This window comes from Malaclemys terrapin, chromosome 3, assembly GCF_027887155.1.
Source record: "Malaclemys terrapin pileata isolate rMalTer1 chromosome 3, rMalTer1.hap1, whole genome shotgun sequence".
Taxonomy (NCBI): domain Eukaryota; kingdom Metazoa; phylum Chordata; order Testudines; family Emydidae; genus Malaclemys; species Malaclemys terrapin.
In genome coordinates, this window is record NC_071507.1 from 34,041,820 (window position 1) to 34,058,835 (window position 17,016).

Below are 17,016 nucleotides of genomic sequence, written 5' to 3' on the forward strand. Positions count from 1 at the left end.
TTATGAACCGCCACAGCCCCAGTCATTGTCAACAAGCTTCTGCAGAACTTTGCTCGTGTCGGTCTGCCACGGGAGATGCTGACAGACCAAGGAACTAACGTAACTTCTAGGTTGATGGCGGAGCTATGCCGGCTGTTACATATCCACGCCCAGTGGTGAGCTGGAGCTGGTTCCCACCGGTTCGCAGGAACCGGTTGTTAAATTTAGAAGCCCTTTTAGAACCAGTTGTTCCGGGACAACCGGTTCTAAAAGGGCTTTTAAATTTAACAAAAGCTTGGACAGCTGTCCACCCCGTCCCCAGCCCCAGCTCACTTCCCCCTCCTCCCCTGAATGCTCCGCCCCCCCTTCTCCCCTGTATCTAATGCAAAGTTTATCATGTCGGGTGTCTTCAGAAGGCTCATCAATGCCCTGAGCATTGTTATTAGAGTAATATTATAGTGATGTTATAGGTTGTAATTCCATGTATATAGTTATGAGGCTGAGAATGTGTCTTCCTGGCTTAAAGCAAGCCCAGGCAAAAATTCTTCAAGAGCAGAGGGGCAGTTCACACCTCATCAGGGCATGTATGGGACAAACCCAGCCCAGCCTCACAGGAACAAAGGACATTGGCCTAGGCAACAACAAAGGATCTGTTGGACTCTTGAGTGAGTCACCCCCCTTCCTTTGGTCGGTTTAACACTGTGATGAGGTAATACTCACCTGACTCTGAAGGGTGAGGGGGCAAAGCCAAGAGGGAAGAAAGAAGATGTTAAAAGGGAGAGACATTTGCCATGCTCTTCCTCTCTCTTCCACCTACAACTGCAGACACCACACCAAGCGACTGAAGCGCTGATCAAAGGGGTAAAATAGGGATGGTACTTCCCTTCCTAACAGGAGGGTTGTGAGGATGAATACAAAGATTGTCAGGTGCTCAGATACTACAGTAATGGAGGCCATAGATAGAATTAAGTTGTCATTTTTAATATGTATTTGTGTATGTCAATGGGTATGTTGATTCTTGCATCTGAAGAAGTGAGGTTCTTACCCACGAAAGCTTATGCTCCCAATACTTCTGTTAGTCTTAAAGGTGCCACAGGACCCTCTGTTGCTTTTTACAGATTCAGACTAACACGTCTACCCCTCTGATACTTGATTAAAAGGGACACTGTCAGATTTTGTAAGCTCTAAAATTGTTCTGCGCTACAGCAGTTATTCATGATAATTTAATTTAAGCAATACGTTAAAGTTGTTATGAATTGTTGAGCACTATGGTCTGAATTTCTAAAGGCACAGCAGCACTGAAGCTGGGGGTGCGAATGGAATCTCGTGTAGACGTACCTCTGCTAGCTGTACTCTAGCTAGCTTGGTAAAAATAGCAGTGAGGACATGGTAGTGAGGGCTTCAGCATGGGCTGGACAAGCAAGGAAGTACCCACAAGGGTCACATAGGTTTGTGCAGGCTGTTCTGAAGCCTGTGCTACCACCCTCACTGCTATTTTCAGCAAGCTAGCTAGATTAACGCCAGCGGTCATGCGCTGTAAATCACCCTCACCCACAGCCACAGTGTACATATACCCTCAGATTACTTCACATTTCTGCCACTGAGAAAAAAGAGAAATAAAATGTTATTTTCAATGTAACTCTGCACATACTGTACATAGATTGACAAAACTCCAGCTGCCTGCAATGATGATAGAACTGGGTTTTTTATATGAGGCCTACCTTTCTGGATGTTCTGATGTACTAATGCACAGCCAGCAACTATCACCAATATTAACTAACAATCTCTATTTCACATGTAGCTTTTCTAAACCCTTCTGCAATGTATTATCCCACTTGTGACACTCAGTGGAGCTGCTTGTGTAGACCCTGAGTTCTCGTTCTATAGTCTTTCTATTTTGTAAATACATTTGAACAATTCTTTATTCAAAACTCCTTAAGAAGTGGTCAGTGAGAAAACATAAAATGAAACCAGAGCTTTTTAAAGCTTCAGAAGAGGGATGGGTGGAATTGTATCTGAGAGTAAGTCCCACTACTGCTTTTGAAACTTAAAAGTGTTCTTTAAAAAAAAAAAAAAAAAAAAAAAAAAGCCTCTTCTGGCAAAAAACAGGTTTATCTTATTTCTGATATGATTTCATAACAAGTGAATTGCTTGGTGATTGGTGTTGTCCGAGCATAGGGCTGGGAGTCACGAACCCCTGAGTCCCACTATGGCCTTGCAAAAGTCACATATGCAAGAGTTATAATCAAGCTTGCATAGGCACAAAGGGGGCCCAGCTCAGGACATGCCTAGACACTTCGGGGATTTTGTAGAAATAGTTTCTTAATTGCACCCAAATCCCCTCAGTGCTCTAGGGACGACATGCTATAAGAAAGCACGTCTGGGGCATGGTAAAAGGGGCTGGCTAATCAATTGGGATTTCCATAAGGGCTTGTCTACACTACGAGCATGACAGTGGCACAGCTACAGCACTGTAGCTATGCTGCTGTAGCACCACAGTGTAGATGCTTCCTAGAATGATGGAAGGGAGTTTTCCATCACCGTATAAATCCACCTTTCCAAGAGGCGGTAGCTAAGTTGACAGAAGAGTCCATTTAAAAGATAATTAACCAATAGCTTGCAATTTATGTTAACTTTACAGAGAAAAAATAACCAAAAATTATCTGCAGTCTCCAAGTCACAAAGGGATAATGAATATTGTATTAAAGTTTTACAAAGTAATTCTTCTCTCCCTCTAAATTTAATAGAAATGAAAGCCATTAAGTCACCAGGGAGTTTTGGTGAAGGATATGAAATTTGGCACCATTACTGAAAAAGTTTTTAGCAATTTAGGCAAGGAAGGAAATCATCCAAGACAGGGCATACACAAAATGTATCCAGATCAATTCCTTTCTAAAAAGTTAATCATATATGGACCATCGAGTAGGTAATGACGTTAACTTAGGTTTTATAACTCAATATTTGGCAGCTAACCATTTCAAAATGGAATAATAATTTTATTCCGACCCCACACATACACCTTTGCAAGCATCATCATGACTACATAGAAAGGCAGTGGAACAATTTCTTTTGTTTATTCCATTGTTGATTAATGAAAGTTTCTGAAGAATCAGTGCAAACCACCTCCCTTCTCTCTCTTTCAAGACAACAAAGTTGGCTAAGAACATGTGCAATTAATCATTTCCATACTATTGTGGCCAATAATGTATACAGTACATTCAGGCTAAAGTACACCCTGTTCTCTTTTTAAATGATTGAAACAAAAGTAGTGTCTGAGAGCCTAACAGACTAATGCCAGATAGCTTTATGCTATCCTTTAAATAGTTAGGGAAAAGTAGCATTGCAGTGGTTTAGGGTATTTCTACTATAGTCAGAAGTTAGTGTGGCATTGTTGTATCCCTTGTCCATCATACTTATTTCAAATACTGTAATTTCTTGATAAATGAGAGGGCAACAGACCCAACCTACATTTTGATCACTGCATCAAGGTTGATCCTAAAACAATGAACTTCCAAAGTCAGACATCTGCAACAAACCACTGGCCATGCTAATGCCAAGATAGGCAGTCAGATTGTAGCTGGCTTTAGGTGATACTCCCAGAAGCTTTAACATTCTTTACCTGTAGCCAAATGCCACTTGGAAAGGTAGGAAATTCTTTCCTGACTTTGCTGCTATCAAAGAAAATCAAATACATTATTTTCTGTTTGATCTGCTCTGGTCAATACAAATGAAGGGAAACCAAATCTCAATAGCACCAATAGAAAGAGTATGGAAAGTAAGTTTTGATCCATAGAATGTGATTGTGTGCTGCACAGCTTTAAACCACCTTTGTGTTCCCAGTATTCTGGGCTTGTTAGGGGCCAGTACAACTCCCCACGTAACTTAATCTAACTTCCTGCCTGGGCAGCCTCTGAGCAGCTCCACCATCTAGAGCTGATCAGCATAGCTGGGCAGTATTGATACAAGAGGTTTTTCTTAATTGCTCTAGTCCTATGTGACAACTGGCAGCACCCAGGACAGAAGCATATGAATGCATCTGCAAGGAAAACCCTCGGAGGGGTTTAAATTGCTGAAAAATTCACTTTCCTCAATCAGCTTAACAAAGATGGTGACAGTGTCATGCATAAAATTTGCATAAAACTGTAGTTAGGTTTAAATTTAGAGCCTTAGATAAGTTATGATTAATGATAGTTTGTAGTTAAAAATCCAGCATGGCCACCGCTATTATTTTCTATTAAGAATTCCCAAGATGGAGGACACAGACTAAATTGACCAATAGCAAGTCAGAAACAGGGGTTGAACAAAGTTCAGGAGAATGACTCAAAACACCTGCAGGGAGGGGCAGAAAGAGGAGTAGCTATGATGTAAGGGTAGAGCTGATTGGCTGAATGGGTTGCCACCCATGCAGGGAGTTCTCAGCTTGAAAGGTCAACCAATCAGAGGAGGCCAGAAACTGGATATAAGTCTGTCCTGATGTGCATGTGTGTGGATGGACAAGACCAGACCAAGAAGAAGACGACTAAAGAGCAGCAGCATACTTGACAAAGCAGAAGGACCCTAGATGATTCAGAGGGATTATTGAAAGAGTATAAGTTTAATTTTTATGAGAAATGACGGAGTATGCCTGTAAATAAACCTGAATGCCTGCTTCTGAGTGTGATCTATCCTGCCCCATTTTGTGACTGTCTGATCACCACTCATGAAATGGTAATTTTAATGTTTTGTTGTAATGCTGTTTTATACACATGTATGAGTATATTGTACTAGGGGCCCTATGCACGTGTATAAAGGTTGATGTGTACCAACTCACAACATTGTATTTGTCTCATAGTCTTCTGGGTAAATTGAATGTATAATCTTTAAATGTAATGTAACTGCCTTATTGCCTATTATTTACTGTACTGTTTTCTGTCTTGCTTTACTGAATACTGTAATCTCCTAATTTTATCTCAATAAATAAGACTTTGTTTTCAAAGAACTACGGCTTGTATGACAATCCTCTGAGTGGAGGGCTGTATCCATGCCCTTCCAAGGGTTAGCAGGATTAGCCTGCTCTGGGGAGTCCTCTGCGGGTCAGACAAACTTCCTGGCAATTCCCTTAGGGCAGGTCACTACCTTTCTCCCCATTTGGACAGACTAAATTAACAAATCAATTTATAATTATAGGCAGACCAATATTGAAGTGTCTTGGGTCCAAATTTTGGACCCAACAGTATGGCTGTGATGGGGCATCTGCCTCACATTGGCAGAAAAGGGGTTGAAAGCAGCTCTAGAGAGGCTGTGCAGGAGGCAGCAAATCACAGAAGAGCTTATAGAAGCAACCAATCAGGGCCAGGCAGGCCATATAAGAAGAGCTGCAGAGCAGGGTGAGTCAGTCTCTGGAGCTTGAGAAGGGAAGAACAGTGGCTGCTTTGCAGGCAGAGGGTAGCAAGCACCCTAGACCAAGCAGTGCTGCAGGCAGAGATCCAGAGGGCTAAAGACAGCTCCTGGTGGGCTGCAGGCATCTGTGGCCCTGATGCAAGGGCCAAGAGGGTGCTGGAACCACTGAAAGGAGTGGCTGGACAGTGGATTGCAGGTACCCCCCCAGAAGGAGGGAACCTAGTGCGGGACAGCTGGAGGGCAGTGTCACCGAAGAGGATGCCACAGTCCTGGGAGTGATGTGGGTCCAGGAACAGAGGTGACAGTGGGCAAGACACCACTGTGGTGCCTCCTGGTGGTGGTGAGTCACACTCCATCACAATAGGCCTACCTCCAAAACACTGATATAACCCTCCTGCCCCTGGCCATGCCCCTTAACCTGTGGCTTGCAAGATGCTCTGTAAATCCCTTCAGTAGAGTTGAGTAGTCACTACAATAATAAATCACTGTACTTATGGGCTATCCACCCTAAACTAAGGCCATGCATACTTCTAATTTGTATTGCCCATGAATATCAACTCCTCTGTTATTACTGTAAGTTTATTTCCCAGTGTACTGAATGTTACCATTGATTTTCCTAATTCCTGCAATAGGAGAAATATAAAAATATTTGACCTTGTCACATCTCAGTAAGTGTCCTTGTTTTACTGCTCTTACTACCTAAGTATGTTTACAAATTCCTTGGGGAATATAGGGCCAGATTTTGTTCTCAGCCACAAAGGTGCATCTCCCACTGAAGTCAATGGGAGATGCATTGGAGTAACAGAGCAACAGAACTGGCTTTTGTTGTTGCAATCTCTATATTTAACCTACTGGCTCATTACTCGATACCTCCTTGTGAACTGGAGCAAAAGAATATAACCAGTGGAAAACACTACTATCCAGTTCAATATCCAGCCAGTAGAGGGCTCCATAATCCCAAGTAAATAGGGAACGGTAGTAATATCCTGAAGACAGAGGGGACCATGCTAGGGAGAAAGCTGTAGGCTATGTGAGTCAAAGCATAAGGTCAGAGGCAACATCGGATTGGGAGCTGGCTGTGGAGTGAAGGCTGAGCAGCAGGCAACTTTGGGGTGGGACTGGAAGGCTGCTAACGGTTGTTGGCAGGAAGCCAGCAGTAGCCACCCCAGGCAATGGGCTGCTGGCAGGAGGACAGCATGTGGGTTACAATGAGACTTTCTCTCTCTCTACCTGTACTTTACTACTGTAGAAGCTATGCCAAGAACTGGTTTGATCTGCTGAAATCTGTATGCCAAGAGAACTTGATTCCTTCACTTTTTCCAGGCCTAGTAAAATAATTCCAGGTTACTTATCTGAAACCTGTGAATGTTAATGGGAGCCCACCAAGGACTAGAGCCTAGCCTAGTGCCTGGAGTGTCTACATTGCTTGTCTCAGAGGTCATGGTATGCGCAACACACTACCAGACATTAGGGGGATTGGTGTACGACAGTAGTCATGGCAACACCGCAGTCAATTACAACATCTATTATTGTAGTTGTTAAAGAATGGATTGAATATGTAGTTCTTGGAAATAGGTAGAGGAAAGAATAACCCTTCCTTCTAATATAATATATGGAGCTATACCTATCTCATAGAACTGGAAGGGACCTTGAAAGGTCATCAAGTCCAGTCCCCTGCCTTCACTAGCAGGACCAATTTTTTTGCCCCAGATTCCTAAATGGCCCCCTCAAGGATTGAACTTCACAACCCTGGGTTTAGTGGGCCAATGTTCAAACCACCGAGCTATCCCTCCCTCTCCAATTATAAAAATTCTAAAGACTATATTTCCCTTTATACATTCACAGATTCCAAGGCCCGAAGAGACCATTGTAATCATCTAGTCTATCCTCCTGAATAACACAGGCCATAGAACTTCTCCAAAATAATTCCTAGAGCAGAGCTTTTAGGAAAAACCTCAATCTTGATTTTAAAATTGCTAGTGATGGAGAATCCCCCTTTAGCTTGATAAATTGTTCCAATGGTTAATTTCTCTCCCTGTTAAAAATTGATGCCTTATTTCCAGTCTGAATTTGTCTAGTTTCAACTTCCAGCCACTGGATTGTGTTCTACCTTTGTTTGCTAGACCGGAGAGCTCACTATCAAATACTTGTTCCCCATGTAGGTTCTTATAGATTGTAATCAAGTTACCATTAACTTGCTCTTTGTTAAGCTAAACAGATTGAGCTCCTTGAGTCTTTCACTATAAGGCCTGGTCTATACTAGGGGCGGGGATCGATCTAAGATACGCAACTTCAGCTACGAGACTAGCATAGCTGAAGTAGATGTATCTTAGATCGACTTAGAATCACTTCGCGTCCTTGTGGCGCGGGATTGATGGCTGCCGCTCCCCCATCGACTTTGCTTCCACCTCTCGCCGAGCTGGAGTTCAGCAGTCGACAGGAGAGTGATTGGGGATCGATTTATTGCGTCTACACTACACGCGATAAATCGATCCCTGATAGATAGATGCCTACCCGCCGATCTGGCGGGTAGTGTAGACGTACCATTAGACATGGTGTTCATAAACACATCCCATCCTTTATGTATGTGTCTGCTAGGAACAGAGTGCGTGTGGGTGATGGCCCTGACTAAGTCAAGCATGTTAGAACCATTAACCACTGATCCTTTGTACACACAATCCCCTTTATCATTCCACGAAGAGATTTTTATCCTGGTCCAGCTTATTGAGCAATACTAATGCATTTTTCTTATGACATTTATTCACATTATCCAGCACCTCCTAAGCCACAAAATCAGAGGTCTTTGGTGTTTCTGGAGGTTTGGCAGTCATGCTGCATTCCTGTTGTGGGAGAAACGGACTTATTTTCCCATTATCTGCATCGCTCTGCCTCACGTATGTTGGGTACCTTTGAAGCATAATGCCATAAAATTTAGCCTTCTCCTATTCAGCTAAGTCAGTCCTTTGAAGAACAGACTTCATTTCAGCATCCAGTAAGCGAGTCACGGTCATTCTGACATTTTCCCTCCACTGGAGGGGGAACTCTTAATTGCTCCAATTGGCAACTGGGCACCAGGTACATTTTTTTTTCCTGCATACTCCATTATTGATTAGTCAAAAGTCCTGTTATCAGAGGGATAACAAAACTTATCAGAGGTCCAATAAACCCCCCAGACTACTTCACCAGATGCTTCTTTCTTTTGAGAGAGACCCTTTTATTACAGAGTTTTTATAAACATGAGTCTCTTTCAGCACGGGCAGATGATTCTGTGTCAAAGGTACTTTTCCTTTTAAGGTATTGAGTGCTATTTCTGAGATGGCCGCTACTAAATCGTCAGAGGCCAAAGGCTATACTTTGTTCCTTTGCTGCAGGGATGATTTGCTAAGTAATTTTAAAAGGACCAGGTTTCTCTTCATGCAGCTAGACATGTTTTTGGTCGGCAACCCTGGCTGTTAAACAGGACCTGTCGATAATTCATCTCTTTTTATACCCAGCTGTTGTTCTTTTCAAAATATAAACTGATGGCCAATCTGGAGAGAAAAGACCGGTTCTTAGTCTGTAAGCCTCTGCTGTGGAAGCATTTAAATCCACCACCAGGCAGCCATAAAGTCTTTTGGTAGCATCCTCAATAACTTCCAGAAAGAGTTGTGCTTTGCCGGGGTATATTTGCCAAGCGAGTATAGTGATTTGTGATAAATTACAGTGATTTGTAATTTATCCCTGGAGTTTTTTAACAGGACCATGTACTTTGTGTTTAAGTTAATCATACAACTCTTTTTTCCCTGACAAACTATGTTCTGAACTATATACATAATTTTCAGGTTCCTGTAATGCACATACTTGGTAAAGGCTTTCTCAATTTCATCGCTTTCACAAGCAGAGTTCATCAGATCATCTACAATAATCACATTTATTTGTATGGGTAGGAAACAACCAGTCATCATCAAAAACTTCGGGGCAGCCCCCCACAAAATCAATAAAGGGATATTTACCAAGCAGTTTTTTATATAGAGATTGCCAGCAACTGTAACACCACATAATGTTCTCAGGCATAACTGACAACATTCGCTTAGCGTTATCCAACACATTTTTTATAACGTAACTTTTCTCACAGTTGCTAGGTCCTTCGAGAATTACAGAAAAGGGGTATTTCCACTATGTATCCATTTTCAAAAGCCATAGGGCTTCTTTAAGGTCCCTCTTGTTGTAAACAACTTTGTGTTTTCTTAAGGGTCTTTGTCTCTATTTGCCACTGAAGTTTGGTCCTTATGTTTGCACCTCTATCTTTTTTGGGGTGTTCTCTCTCAGGTCCATTCTATAGTCCAGGACTAGATCTTTCAAACTGTCAAAGTTGATCTTTTCCCAGTTTGCTATGTTCAGGGTAATCCCTTTGACTTTCATATAAGCTTTTCCTCCCGATAGCTTGTACCAGTACATTTTTGAACCATCTCACACAAGTTTGGTGATGTGTTGATCTGGCCGCTTTTAAGGTCCCCTAAATAATCCCCCAGAGAGGGGTTTCAGTCACCCTCCCTCTTCACAAATATCACCGAGTCAGTGTCGTGGTACGGGCACTGCTCTTGGAGCCTGTCTAGCAGGTTCTATAGTTCTAAGCGACTGTAAGCGGTGGTGAAATAGGCTATGAAGATGTTGGTATTGCCAGAGACCAAGTACTGGTCTTTCACGTGCTTCCAAGACACGCACGCTGTTTCATCATCGACAAAGTCGCAGGATGAAACCTCATAATTGGGGGAAAACAGGGACTGAAAGAGTTTGTCAGCGTCTCTCACGATGCTGGTATTGGGCAGGTTTGTTCTTTGACCAAATTTACCCCAGAGAACATTTAAAAACAGTTTAGCAATTTGGCGCTTAGCGGGGTTCACCGTGATCTCGTGTTGGTGTAAACGCATGCCTTCTTTCCAGTAGAAATCATTAACATACTTATTTTGTTTTTCTTCATCCGTGCACCAGCTGGGATACTCCGAAACCTCTTGTTTCTGATGGAGGTGTAATTTTATGTACTCTGAAAAGAGTTTGTCAAACTTTTCTTTAAAATGCCAGATTTCGTAGATTTTTGCCATCGTGTACCCCTTCGCTACAGCCATGTTCAATTCCACTGTGCACCAAGTCCCCAGGATGGCTGTCTTCCCATCAGTATAGGTGCACATCTCCCTCTGCTCGGTTTCTGCAGAAGTTCGGCATAGCGGGAACATAAGTTTGCCACCCTCTCTGACAGGTAACAGCGGGGGCCTACGTACAATTCCCCACCCTGTAACGCATGCCATGTTTGTATATTTTCTTTGTTAATGGTAAATAACAGCCACTGAATGGCTGGTTTAGAATATCTCTTTTTCTGCCTGTGATAGTTGTCCAGAGGGAGAAGGGCTACTGTGTTAGACTGTAAAAATATAAACCCGTACTTTGCCATGGAGACAGATGCCAGCTTTATGTAGCCAAAAAGGATCTATACACAATTTTACTTCTATGAATTTATCAGGGCCTCTCTCTACAATATCTCCCATCTCTGTCATTTTCATGATCTCTTCTCTGTACAGGATACAGGCTCATCTCAAAATGTTGACATCCCACTGACAATAATACACGTGTTCTTTCTGCAATTCAAATGTCTCCTACTGGTTGTCCCGATACCAGTTGAGAAATTCTACGATCTCCCCAGGCATCATGCTGTTGACACCATAGTGCTCCACCCCCAGCATTGGCCTCACATAATTTTGGTTTTCTAAAGTGTTAAAAAAATGTGGGAAATACCCTTTGCAACCTTCAAACTCCATCGCCTGCACAAGCTTGCTAAGCTTCATGGACAAGAAGTTTAAAGAGTCTATAAAACGAACACCCAGGGCTTTAACTTCCATACATATTAGCTTACTACCTTGAGTTATCAGTTCTGTGCACATCTTTTCCTTCAAGAACTATCTAATGATGAAGTACACATCATACTTTTGGAATTGTGTGCTATGAATGTGTAGTCCTGGAACCTTTTGCAAATAAAGATCTTAACAAAGGTAGAAAGACACTCACCGCCCTTAAATTTTCTGGCTTTAGGGACATAGCAAAAATTTAATTGGACACACATAACCCCATCTCCTACATTCATAAAAAAATATACTTTTCTGATGATTTGGGCTTTCTAATGCTGTCCATAAAACACAGGTGGCTGTCTACATCACCAGTATTCAAACCCTGACGCTGCTTACAGCGCCTCCATTTGCACCTGTGCCCTTTTCTACATAAGGCTGATACTTATTACATTACAATTTTAGACAGGCATTCGAGTTTTTTTTCAATGCACAGTCTACGTGCCTTCATTCTTTGGCTCAACAATACAATCTACAGCTAGGACACTTCAGCTGAGGGTAACCATACATCCCGTTTCAGCCAGGACAGTCCCTTTTTTAGGTCCTGTCCTGGCCGTCCTGACTTTTTTGGCGAAACTTGGCATTTGTCCCGTTTGCTCTTGTCAACTGATCATCAGTGAGATGTAACATCCCAACAACATGCATTTCTCTATTACTCTGTAACAGCTTAGAGGCTTGATTTAAAAAATCTGCAGCAGACAGGTCATCCCTAGTTTTTCTTACCGAAAACAAAGGATTGGTTAAATTATGACTCTCTAAACATAAGTGAATGTAATAGCCCACTGTTAATGCCATCAAGAACTAGCTGTATTCCCTTGTGTATGGCTTCAACGACCTGCCAAGCTGAATTTATTCGCTCAAGATTGACAAAACTAAATTCCTCAAAATACACCTAACCCCCTAAATCAAGGTAATTCCCTTTGCCAACTTCTCACTTGCTCCATATACACGTCTGTTTGCGGGTCCTCATCTGCATTTTCAGGGTTATTTGGGAGTTCCTCTATAGAACCATCAGGTGCGTTTTCTACATCAGATGCTATTTGAGAGTCAGCCTCCAAGGGGCCACCAGAAGGATTATCAGGAGCTGATGGGGACCCATCAAGAGACTCTTCTGGGCAATTTTCTAAATCAGAGTCTATATGAGAATCACTATTGCCTCGCAGGAACCCAGAGTCAGATTCCACCTCCCCATTCTCAGAAATGCCAGTTTGAGAGCCTCCGCTAGGGGGCATCTTGTTTTGTTTTTCTCCTCATCACCTTTTTAGCCTTTTAAAAAAATTTTCACAACAACCCTCATCCTAACTTTTTGGCAGATGCCTGTTTATCCCCCAAATGCTGTCCCCATTTTTGTTTACACCTCAGTTGATGCGTACCCTTGAGGATGCCCCTTTTACCCGAGCTCCTGTCCACAACTAGTCGTGCCTGCTCAGAACCAACCTCGGGAAAACTGAACTATTTTTCAAAGTTACCCAAAAGAGCTTTTTCATTTTTGATGTAGTTTCTAGTCAACCTTTCTTTTAGAAATCCTGAGGATACAACACCCATCAGCTTTCTGAACAAAGCATCATATTTTTCCCAAATCTCTTTAGAATACTGAAGAGCTGTGCCTAGCTTATTGAGATGGGAAAATAGTTCATAATTTTTAGATATTTCATAACGCAGGAGCTTTCAGTCCTTTTTTTTTTTTTTATTCACAACCCCTAAAGCATGTGCTCTGGGTTGTAAATGTGTGTGTTTTCATTCCTTTTTCTCAAAGGCCTTGTGTGGTGTTGACCACTGAGGAACTGTGTTTGCATTGTTGCTTTTTACCAGAGTCTTTTGTTTTGTCCTTGGATTTGACGTATCTGAGCTTCAGATGCTACGTCTGTGCTCTTCGTTGTTAAAGGTCTCAGAGCAGATTCCTGGTTCTTTGGTGGTTCCGCTGGAGGTGTCCCTGTAGCTCTAACTATAGCATCATCAGGTGAGTTGCCCAGGCCTGATTAGGAAAACAGAGATGTTCCAATTTAGCATCAAATGAACATTTTACAAAATTCACAAAAACCACAAAACTTCACTTTCCAATCTTTCTCACTCACACCTATATATTTGCTTTAAAATACAAAACCGCATAAACAACCAATCAAATAAGCAAAATATATTTACTGGCTTCTTCCATCTGTCAGCTCTTGATGCTGGTGAATTTTCCTTTTCAGCTGTCTTTCTTTTGAGCTTGTTTACCCTTTGGTCTAAGGGTCCCTCATGTTTTGACCATACTGTGGAGCAGACAACATTATAACAAAATGCATGAAAATGATCTTGTAAATATTTAAAAATAAAATACTCATTAGGGTGGTTTTTCTATTTAAAAAGTCATAGATTAAAAAAAATCCATTTCAGGCTGTACAACAAACACAGGTTTTGGTTTATTTCTACTACTAGTGTTTCACACACAGACACACACACCCCACCACTATGTCTGGCACAGGCCCCTAACTTACCAACAACAATTTAAACATTAAAACCATCTTCTTTTAAACCATTTTGACATTCATTTTGCACAGAATAGACCCCACCTCCCATAGTTTTAAACACACCAAACTGACAGTTTGCAACAAAATACTTTTCAATAAATCCACACCTATGACATGCACAGGCCCCTAACTCACAATTTAAACATTAAAACCAACTTTTTAAACCATTTTAAAACACACGCATTTAAAAACCAATTCCAGAAATTTACCTTCCATCACAGAGTAAAAGGATGCTTCACATGGTTATTTTGTTTTAGCCCCATGTGTATTTGGGCCTTTGGGTTAAAGAACAAGCAAAATTTTAGTTAATATTATTCCCTAAATGCATCCAACCCCTATACAACCTGTTTAATACCAGTTGTTTGTTTTTTATTAAACAGTGTTCAGCACAACTATAATTAAAAATGGGGTTTTACCTGGCCCTGGTGAAATACAGCTTGAAGTTGCTATTTCCATGCTAAACAGATCACACTGCAATGAAGACAGGTATCATTATTGGTAAGGACAGAATGGACAAAGAGTAACATTTTATAATATATATTTTCAGAGTTAAAAACAAGCAACATACCTCATCTTGCAGTCCAGCAGCTAATTTGTTCAAGATAGTTTCTATTATAAGAGGGCAGTCTCCCTCCCCTCAAAGGAGGGGGCGGGGTTATATCATCCTAACTCTTTGTTTCAAACAAACTTCAACATCTTTAATTAGCAGGTTGATTTGATCACTACAAGTCTTAATTAATAGATACTTAAGGAATTTAGGTACCCCTCCCCAAACCCCTTTTGTGGTCTGGGGTGAAAATTAAATTCTCTGCACAACTGGGATGGTTTTGGCTAAAATTTCGTTAAAATACATTTTCCTTTTTCAATGAAAAAGCAAGAGCCCTGTAGCATTTTCTTATAGTATTAAACAGTAAAATCACCATACACAGCAATTCTTAATACTACTTTCCTCTCTCCTGACTGGGGGACCTTGCAGCTGTCAATGAATGTCTTAAGGATTTTGTTTGTTTGTGATTTATTTTATTTTAAACATGTTTCTTTCATGCTTAAAGTTTTGGTTTGTTTTGAAATAAAATGGATGTAGCACGACCATAGTAAACACCCTACAAACACCCAGAGCTTTTAGATGTTTGATGGTTCTTACAGCAAATGCTTATTTTATAAAAGTATGGTGGAGGGTTTTGAACCCTTGAAACATTTCAGTTTTGGGTTACTCTTGTTTATTTTGTAAATATATTATTTTAAACTTTTAATGACTGTGAATTGCTAGAAAGACTGGCCCATGGTTTTCAACAAACTCCTGAGGTTTTTTTTAAACTGTCCAACAGTGTCTACGAACTCTTGAGGTTTTAGTTCATTTAATATTAATCAGCACTCACCATACTTGCCTCCCTTACTGTGGGTGTAAGCCCATCAAACCTAATTACTGATCATTAATACCTTTAACCCAGATGGAAACAAAGGTGGATAATCACATCTAAGTCAATCTCTATTGACGCCAATAGTTACCCCTGCTATTTCAGTGGGGGTGTGGTTAAACCATCAGCTCTATTGTATGCAAACACATGTCTCAAACATCCCTGTTTTAAACACTTTTTTGTTTTGTTTTTTTGACCACTATCCCCATCCCCCTCAGGATTCGACTACACACATTTCAGCTTTCTGCTGCAAGTAGGGGTATGTCTACACTTGCAGAGTTTCTGTGCTGTAAGTTTCACCGGTGACCGGGAACCAGTAAAAGAAAAGCGCTGGTTTGTGTACTCACTTAATTCCTCAGGCGTCAGAGAGTGTTTACACTAGCAACACTTCCATCCCCAATGAGAGCAGCACTCTAGGGCAGCTATCCCACAGTGCAGCTCTCTCGATAGGTCTTGTGGGAAGGGGGGGTGAGTGGAAGGCACCCCTGCTCAGTGCCCCATGATGCACTGCTTCATGTCCCAGCAGCCCCATTACTTCCTTGTTTCTTTCGTGGCATTTTTTTAACCCCCCCCCCTCCCCCGCCCACTGTCTGGCTGCTTTCCCTGCCATATCTACAAGCATAGGGAAAGGGAGTTTCAAACTTCCAGAGGCTTAGAGGGGGTGGGACGGATATCCGTTTACCTGACATCAGAACAACAGAGATGCTGGCCAGAGTGGTCACTTTTAGAACTGTGGGATATCCTCCGGAGGCCAAAAGGTGTTTACACCGGTAGAATGTGTCTTCACTTTCACAACAGTGCAAAAAGAACAGCAGAAAGAACTGTGTCTCTCTCGTGAAGGTGGTTTTCTTTTTGTGGTGAAACTTCTGAGTTTCACTGCAAAAAGTCATTAACAGGTGTAGACGCTCCCACGGTTTTAGCGCAAAAAAGGGACATTTTGCACTTTAAATGGCAAGTGTAGACATAGCCTAGGTCTCCTTACACAAAGACACAAGAGCTGGATTCTCACAAACTATTTTTGTTTAAAAGACATACAGCCCCTTGAAAACAAACCAAGATGCTTCATCAAAACTTTTATCTTATTTAAGGGCCACACAGACCTTCTAACAGAAACACAGATAATCACAAAGCCCTTTTCAATAGATATTTTTATTTACAGCTACCAACTTTTATATCACATGATTGTCCCCCCCCCCCGCTCATTTCTCTAATTTAATCCTTTTAAATTTCTTACAAATAGTCTTTTTCCTAAGCAAGGTTCTATAACTTTTTGTGCAGACCAGATGGACAATATAATGTGCTAAGCAGGTATCCTCCAGTTTGGTCACTTTCTTTAAAACACTGTCAGGGGCTCGAGTGCTTTGCACAGCATTTATCAAGGACACCCCTTGTACAAAATTTTCCAGGGTGAACTATGATGACAGCTGGGGAGGGCCAACCTGACAGATGGGTGGGCTGTGAGAGGGTCAAGGGGTGGGACCAATGTTTGATGGCAGTCCCTTCATACTTTAATTGTTAATTTGTGGATTTATGGAGAGGTGGGAATCAGAGGTGTGGCAGGATTCTAGTACTGCTTTTCTAGCAATTCCAATTGAGGTTTTCACTCTGTCTCCCTCTTTCATCAGCTTCCTGAGTTTTCAGTTCCAGAGCCCTTTGATGTGCTAACTTCTGGGTTTCAGCTTCTCACTTTCACTTTTATCTCTAGATGGTTTAGCTCTAAGATTTTCTGATGTTCTCTCTCCTTTTCTGCCACCTGCAGTATGTACAGTTCCAACTTTGCTACTGCATCACTCTCACTCATCTTTCTGCTCTTCTTCCCTCCTTCCTTTTCCTGAAATAAGCAACCAGAAAATG

General features: G+C 41.6%; 1 long non-coding RNA gene across 1 annotated transcript; it reads right to left on the reverse strand.

The window, feature by feature from the left end:
* Nucleotides 1-12,863: 12,863 nt before the first annotated feature.
* Nucleotides 12,864-15,641, reverse strand: LOC128834968 (uncharacterized). The gene is made up of 4 exons (XR_008444537.1): nt 15,510-15,641; nt 14,161-14,215; nt 13,377-13,486; nt 12,864-13,209 (listed from the first exon to the last, which is right to left on the reverse strand). It is a non-coding gene; the product is annotated as an uncharacterized LOC128834968 (long non-coding RNA).
* Between the last annotated feature and the right edge of the window lie 1,375 nt (nt 15,642-17,016).